An 8,330-nucleotide genomic window follows, 5' to 3' on the forward strand; every position below is an offset into this window, starting at 1 on the left:
AAACACTCCCAATAAGATTGCTTGCTCCAAAATCGAAGAGGCACCGTCCTCCGAATCTCGAGAGCCAGACTCCCAACATGACTACTTTCTCAAAAATCGAAGAGAGGGTAAAGGAACAGTACCATTGCTGGATAATTGGAAAGTCCCTGTGTGTCAACCTCTGTGCTTCGTGGCAAGGTAGACTAGCAAACATGCCCAACCTTTACTCACATTCGAGAAAACACTCCCAACAAGATTGCTTGCTCCAAAATCGAAGAGGCACCGCCCTCCGAATCTCGAGAGCCAGACTCCCAACATGATTACTTTCTCAAAAATCGAAGAGACACTGCTCCCCGAATCTCGAGAGCCAGACCCCCAGCATGATTGCTTTCTAAAAAATCGAAGAGGCATCGTTTTCCGAATCAATCGAAGAGGCGCTCGCTTTCTCAAAAGCTGGGCTGCTCAGAGACCACGAGGGCCGATCTCAGAAATCGAAGAGGCACCTTCTTTTCTAGCCTTGTCAGCACCTGTCACACGCACACTTAGCTTTGCGGAAATTATGGGCATTCTGTCGAAGACTTCTGGTGAAGTAGAAAGCACATGAATCTTACTGTTCAATCACCCACTTCCCACACGCAACAATAGCTCATGGGTACCACAGATAACTTTGTCAAAGTCTCTGCCAAAGTTGAGCACGTGAAGCTTGCAGCTCCCACTACATCGCTCTGACCAAGAAAGGTAAAAAAATAGCAAAGAAACAGCACTAACAAAGTTTAGACACATAAATTTTGAAGGTCTAGCTACCATATTATTACCCACAAGGGTAAAGGAACAGTACCACTGCTGGATAATTGGAAAGTCCCTGTGTGTCAACCTCCGTGCTTCGTGGCAAGGTAGACTAGCAAACATGCCCAACCTTTACTCACATCCGAGAAAACACTCCCAACAAGATTGCTTACTCCAAAATCGAAGAGGCACCGCCTTCCGAATCTCGAGAGCCAGACTCCCAACATGATTACTTTCTCAAAAATCGAAGAGACACTGCTCCCCGAATCTCGAGAGCCAGACCCCCACCATGATTGCTTTCTCAAAAATCGAAGAAGCATCGTTCTCCGAATCTCGAGAGCCAGATACCACATACCACTTTTTCAAAGTGCTCTGACAGAGTTAAAACATGTGAAGCTGGCAGCTCCCACTACCGTGCTATGACCAAGCAGGGTAAAGGAATAGCATTACTACTTGTTGTTAGGGAGACTCCTATATATGTCGACCTCCATCCCCAACGGACAGGCAGACCTGCAAAAATGCTCAATCCTTCCTCATATCTGAGAGGGCACTCCCAACGAAGCCTTTCGAAATATTCAGCTTTCTTTCCCCCCGATAATACTTTTGCAAACAAGCTATACTAGAGCAAGAATATCTCATATCATCAGGGTTAAAAGCAAGAGTATCCCATATCATGCTTTTTCCCTGTCTTTTCCTTTGGCCTTGTTTTTACCTGCAAGACAAGGAGAAAGAGAGCAATCAGTCAGCACTTGAAATCAAGCTCCCAGCCAGGAACTGACAGCCTGGAACCCCTTACCTGATTACTTACCTGGCATTGCTCTCGAGTACTCATCTTCAACATCTTATGTTGCCAGGGAAGATACCGCATCTGCTTGAGGAACAGATAGGGCAAGTGCGAAGGATACAAGGAAGCATGTGGAGACAAGCGTAACAGCACACGTGCCGATCCATCCATTACTCTGTCAAAAGCAAAAGTATCCCATATCAGCAGGGTCGAACGTACTCTAGATTTGATGGACTTGTTTTGACCCTCAAATTCTTCAGTCGGTCTTATACTCTGGAGGAAACCAGAAAACCCTCCAGCTCAGTTCAAGAATAAGCCTGTGGAAAGTTACTTCTTCAAAAGCAAAAGTATCCCATATCATCTCTTCTCATTTTTCTTCTCTTTATCCTTCATGCTGCTGCAAGATGGGGAGAAGGTGAACAATCAGCCGGAGCTCTGATTGCTTACCTTGTCTGTCACCTCTTTCAGCAAATCCCCTAGCTCGGCGACTTGGGGGACTCCTACTACATGGTTTGTATCGCGCTTGACCAAGCCTGAAACTACAAGTAAGCTTCAAGTGAAATTGATACATTACCTTGTGCATCTCCACCAGTTAAAGATACCACCCCTGGATGGAGGAAGAGTACTTCCAGAGAAGCTGCCACATCTACCTATGAGACAGATAAGGCAAGTCAAGATGATACCACACTCCGATACTTAGAAGTTTCGTGATTACGAGATCATTCTCCCACAATATTTCCTAATGTCATTTGTACTCTAATGTCATTTGTACTAAATCATTCACTTGTACTCACTAAAGGAGAGCTTGAACCTATGTACTTGTGTAAACCCTTCACAATTAATGAGAACTCTTCTATTCCGTGGACGTAGCCAATCTGGGTGAACCACGTACATCTTGTGTTTGCTTTCCTATCTCTATCCATTTATATACTTATCCACACTAATGACCGGAGCAATTTAGCGAAGATCACAAAAAGCGACCGTTTTCGCTACCTAGGATCTATCTTACAAGAGAACGGAGAATTAGATGGAGATCTCAACCATAGAATACGAGCTGGATGGATGAAGTGTAAGAGTGCATCCAGCATGTTGTGTGACCGTCGTAGGCCACTGAAGCTCAAGGGAAAATTTTATAAGACGGCAATAAGGCCAGCGATGTTGTATGGCACAGAATGTTGGGCGGTGAAACATCAACACATACACAAAATGGGTGTAGCAGAGATGAGGATGCTTTGTGGGATGTGTGGGCACACGAGAAAGGATAAGATTGAGAATGAGGATATCCGAGGTAAAGTAGGAGTAGCCGAAATTGAAGGAAAGATGAGAGAAAATCGGTTCCGGTGATTTGGACATGTGCAAAGAAGGCCGACTGACGCTCCAGTTCGAAGATGTGACTACGGGACAGAGGTTCAGGGCCGAAGGGGTAGAGGAAGACCTAGGAAAACTTTGGAAGAGACTCTAAGAAAAGGCTTAGAGTACTTGGATCTAACGGAGGACATGACACAAAACCGAGCGCAATGGCGTTCTAGGATTCATATAGCCGACCCCACTTAGTGGGAAAAGGCTTTGTTGTTGTTGTTGTTGTGTTCCGTTGAGGAACTGTGTTATTACGGGATCAATTGTGAGATATTTTTAGAGGGAGTCGATGGAACTGCTCCATAATGCTGCCACCACCAGGGAAGCTTGGGGTGGCTGAAGTTCATTCGGTTTAGACACCAGCTAAAGAAAGGCCTGTTTGAGTACTCAAATACTCACAAGTTTATACATGCTGCAGCTTGTGATTGTGTGGCGCATTTTTGCTAGCCAACGTTAGTTTTATGGTAAATGGTTGCGTTTTAACTTCGTAATGCTTATCCGTTTTGGCTACAGAGCCACGATGATGGCTCTTTATTTGCTTTCTTCAATGAAACAAATAAATTACAGCAGTCTCAATCTCCTTGGAAGCTAAAAACAGTTCCAGGAAAAGAACGCCAAATGCAAAATGCAAAAACAACATAACGCAGTAGCTCCCTAAAATGAGCAATGACTTCACTTTCAAGGCTATTTATTCTTCTAATCTCAATGGAAATTTAGACCGCCATATGGTACCGAGTACTCTTTACGAGCTGCTTAACAAGACTGACTTCTGTAATCCTGGGAGAGATGACATGAAGATGATTTGTAAATCGATGGACGCGAAGTTGGATCAACCCCAAAATCACATTCTTCCTCAAAAATTGTATCCAGCATTTTTGTCGACTCGCTTTTGGTCTCCGAAATGAACTGTGATACAGCCACTTCTGTAACGAGTAGTCTATCAGTTTGGAACTTTACAATTCCTTCCATTGCAATGAAGATATGGAATTATGAAATGCAGTTCTAAAGAGGGAAAATTGGGAATTAGGTAGAGGAAGATGGAGAGCTTGAGAAAGTATATGATACATTGATCAATTTTCTGGGGATTATAGGGTTTTAGAGATTGAAGTTTGGCTGTAGCTTTCATATGGGCAGCAAGTATGTGGGTTTGCCTACTTTAAGCTATTGTCAAAACTTTAGGCTGTCACTTTTGTCTTGATGGCTACGTCTAAGGGACAATTCAATATCTTTTCTCTATCCACCATTGATATTTAACTAATGCAATCATGTTGTAATTAAACTCGTTTAGTATATAAAGAAGGGGATTCAAACTTTGATGCAAGAGAGCTGACAAACTAGTTTTACTCACAACAGCATAATAAGAGTTTTTTTGGACAAACATTTATGGTAGAGGAGGGACGGTGGTGAGACGAAGAAAGGAAAATGAAGGACAATATGCATGGAACAAAAACTTGAATCATTTAATGTATTTCTCCATATACATTCTTGATTCTTTCACATCATTCTCTTTTCTTCTATTTTTCCTCAAAACCAATAAGCTAAACACAAAATGGTTACTAAACAAACCGTTAAGTTAATTTATAAATCATTACATGATATGTCAACTTAATTATGGTTACCAAATATACCTTTTGCTAATGAATAATCATAACACGATAAGTCCACTTTAATTATAGTTAGCAAACAGACATGTAGAAACAAATGAGGATTGGATTCTGCTCAAACACCAAACTGGAGAAGCACATAGCCTTTGTATTCCAAGTTTCCAACCGAATAGTTAGAAAACAGAAAAGTGGAAACTAATTCATTACAAAAAATGAATTGAGTACGAAGTGTAAGGTTCGTTTGTTTTTAGGAGGGACCAGTTGGCTGTGAGTGGTTGGAAAGTGTAGCAGCATCAGCACGGCATCTAGGCTTCTAGCTGCAGACAAGTGCAAAACTTATGAGAGGTAGTTTTCCACCAAAAAACGTTTATTGTAATTTTCTCTTCAAACAACACGACAAGCTTACATGAAATGAATTCATCGTCACACAGTGCTTCGATCTAATAATATATTACTAAATATAAGTTTTTCAAACCAAACTATTACAATGACGATAATTTGCTCTATGTAAATTGCTCTCCAAGGAAAATAGAGTTGCACCATCTCATGTGTGACTAGACTTCATTTCTTTTGGCAACGGTAGATCATGCATGCATAAAGTAGGTTGAATGCAAACTTTATAATAAGGTATTTTTTATGCCCATCATTTAGCCTACTTATAATTAGGGTTAAAGAGTGTCAAAGTCCTCTTAAGATAAAGAGGTGCATGCAAAGTGTTCCAAGTGACTTCCTGACCAGCTCTATGACGGGGTTTTTAGGGTAAAGCTCTATGACGGTTTAAAGCTTGGAATAGCGTAGTATGTTGGAGGAAAAATATACATGCACAAGACTACCTACAAGTAGGGATGCGAATGGTTGTGTTCGAGTTTGGCTATTTATATTCGTGACATGTTCATATCAATCCATGATCAACGTGTAAAATGATAAAAATAATAATATGATGATTATAATATATAACTCATACTATGTGTCAGATAGAGTGATAATAGTTATCATTTTATAAATATATAAAGGAGCAAATGTTAATCGTGTTTTAATAACGTACACATTAGGTCTGAAATTCTTATGAATTTCGAGTCGTGTAATGTATTGTGTCAAACATTGTCATCCTTAGCTAGAAGAAAGTGATTCAGTTATACATTCGATTTCTTTAGGTCCACAAGCTGTCTTTCAAGTCTCAACCTGTACGGATTTTCCTCACATCTAGCTACAAGCAAAGGCGCTGGACCTGTGTTGTGCCTCCTGTCATGTTTCTTTGCGATTGATTTGATTTTGTTGGCAAATTCTTGTTAACCTGTTTTTCATTTCCACACATCTAGCTCAATAATAGCATCTCTAAAAGAAATATTAAAATTACCACATAGATATATAACAGTAAAAAATAACAACAAATTCTCCTGAATGGTCTTCAGTTTCTTATGTGGCATTGAGTCAATTGAAGGCAAAGGCTTCTGTTGTCAAATTTATTTAATAATATTTTTAGTAAATATGATGCAATATATAATAAAGGGAATTGTTATTGGCACTCCAAAAATCTCATTCTACACTCCAAACTTTATATATTTGGAAAGAAAAATACACTTGTGAGGAGTGTAAATGAGATTTTTGGAGTGCCAATAACACTTCCCATAATAAATGTTGTTGTGTGTTCCAAGTATTTGATTAGTTGTATCTCAATAATGGGACCCCACAAAGAGATGAAAAAATTTATAAAATGACCCCATTATTTAACATATCAAGTGAAACAAAAAATTGTAAAAAATGTCAAAATGCCACATAAGTCATCAAATATTATTTTGATATTTTGAATTTAATATTTTCTTTTGAGATGCTCTAACCATTCATATATTTTGGACATCCCATCTACAAGTTCATTTCCGCTTGATGTGTGGTTTTTATTTATTTATTTCGTTTTTCTGCTTCGCAGCTTGTTTCCTTTTGCATTATTCGAGTTCAAAAAATTAGAAATATAAAAAACCAAAATCCAATTAATTACAAAACGTGGATGGGTAGGAAATGGAGTTAAATTACAAAAAGGAGTTTTTTAGGTTGGACCATATATTGGAGTGTTGTAGGGAATTCCAGCTGCATCACATGTTTTGGTCGACTTGGTTTTTTCTCGGGAGCATTTTTGCTCGTTACAATTATGTTGTATGCTTATTATACTATCTAATCATCTGTTATGTATTATTTTTCTTAATTTGATTAATTTTTTTTTAAATTTAAAAAATAGTATTTAATATGAAAGTTAATTAGAATGAAGTAAAATAATACGTGACAGATTGTTAAGTATGATAAGCACACACCATAGTTATGGCAGTGAGAAAAAAAATGCTCCCTTTCTTCTCACAAAGAGCTTCAGATGTTGAGAATTTAGATAAAGCATTCATGCCTAGGCTTCTCATCTTTTTATATTACCTAGGGTTTACAAATTATAAAATTTATGTGCTCGTATCAAGATAGATTTTTAGGAGATAGACTCCGTCCATTGCAAAGATGACACACATAAAGCAAGAAAGGGTACAATATTGCAAATAACTTTAAAATTAGCATAACGAGTTTTATAATTTATTGAAAACAACAGTTCAGATTGTTATAAGCAAAACGCATATTATGTAAGACAAGTAGCGGTGTATAGGAGTTTGAAATTTATAAAGTATTATATTTGTCTTGAATCAATCTCATTGCGCTTAAAAGTAAGAGAGTTTTAATGAAACTCTCGGTACTGTTTATTTTAACGAAAAAAAACAATTTTATTTTAAAAAGTTACTCCTAGTACCATTCACTTATAATACTTTATTGTCATTTTAATTAAAAGTCAAAGTTTTCAAACTCTTCCATTAATTTTCCTTAAAAGTAAACTATGGATCAAACTTATCACACGTATAAAAGTTTGTTGAAAGGCATTTTTAGGATCCCGCTTTCTAGTTATTTTCTTTAATTTTTTTAGTTCAATAAAAAAGAGGAATTGGGGACCAAAAATGGGCTAAACTGGACAATCTACCCTACCCATTTAACTCTTACGGCCCAAAGGTTTACGGTCTAATAGGACTTGGGCCAATACTTCCATGCAGGTGTCAACCTAGCCCGACCCAATATATAGGCCTCCTGGAATCTATGGGTCCAACTCATTGCATGTATCGAAGTCGATTGAAGGGCCCTGTGAGTATCCACTAGTAAGTTGTTTTTTTTTGTTTTATTATTAGGTAAATTACATTTTACTACCTCAATTTTGTGTCGCATATCAATCTCATACTTTATATTTTAAACATTACAATGTCATGTATCAACTTAAGAATTCAATGTAATACCTCCGTCAACTTTTCTGTTAATTTTTCTGTTAGCTGACGTGGCACATTCAAACCCCACATTTTGCTGATATGGATATCATGTTTGAGCCACGTGGCAAGAAATTAATAAAAAATTGTTATGTTTGAATTTAATAATAAAAAAAAGGTTGGAGAGCGTCGGAGCAAGCGACACAGTTGGCCCAGGGTTTTGTTTTTTCCTTCTTCCTCCTCCCGCAGCGCAGCTGCTGCTTTGCCCAGTCGCCACTTCTTCTCAAGCAAGTTTCGGGTTCATTGTGTGGGCCCCTTTCTTCTTGTGGTTGAGCTGCTGCCCAGTTTTGGTTGCAGGGATGAGACACTGTTATTTTCCGATGTCGACGGAGAGACCGTGGCTAGCTAACAGGGAGAAGATTGAGGCAATCAAACCGTCGATCCCCATCTGGTGAAAACAACGTCGTCGTGGACACGCGACGACAATATCAATATCCCGTGTTCGCGTTATCAGCCGGCGGCGGAGTATCCTATTACTGAAGT

Source organism: Malus domestica, chromosome 10, assembly GCF_042453785.1.
Source record: "Malus domestica chromosome 10, GDT2T_hap1".
NCBI lineage: Eukaryota > Viridiplantae > Streptophyta > Magnoliopsida > Rosales > Rosaceae > Malus > Malus domestica.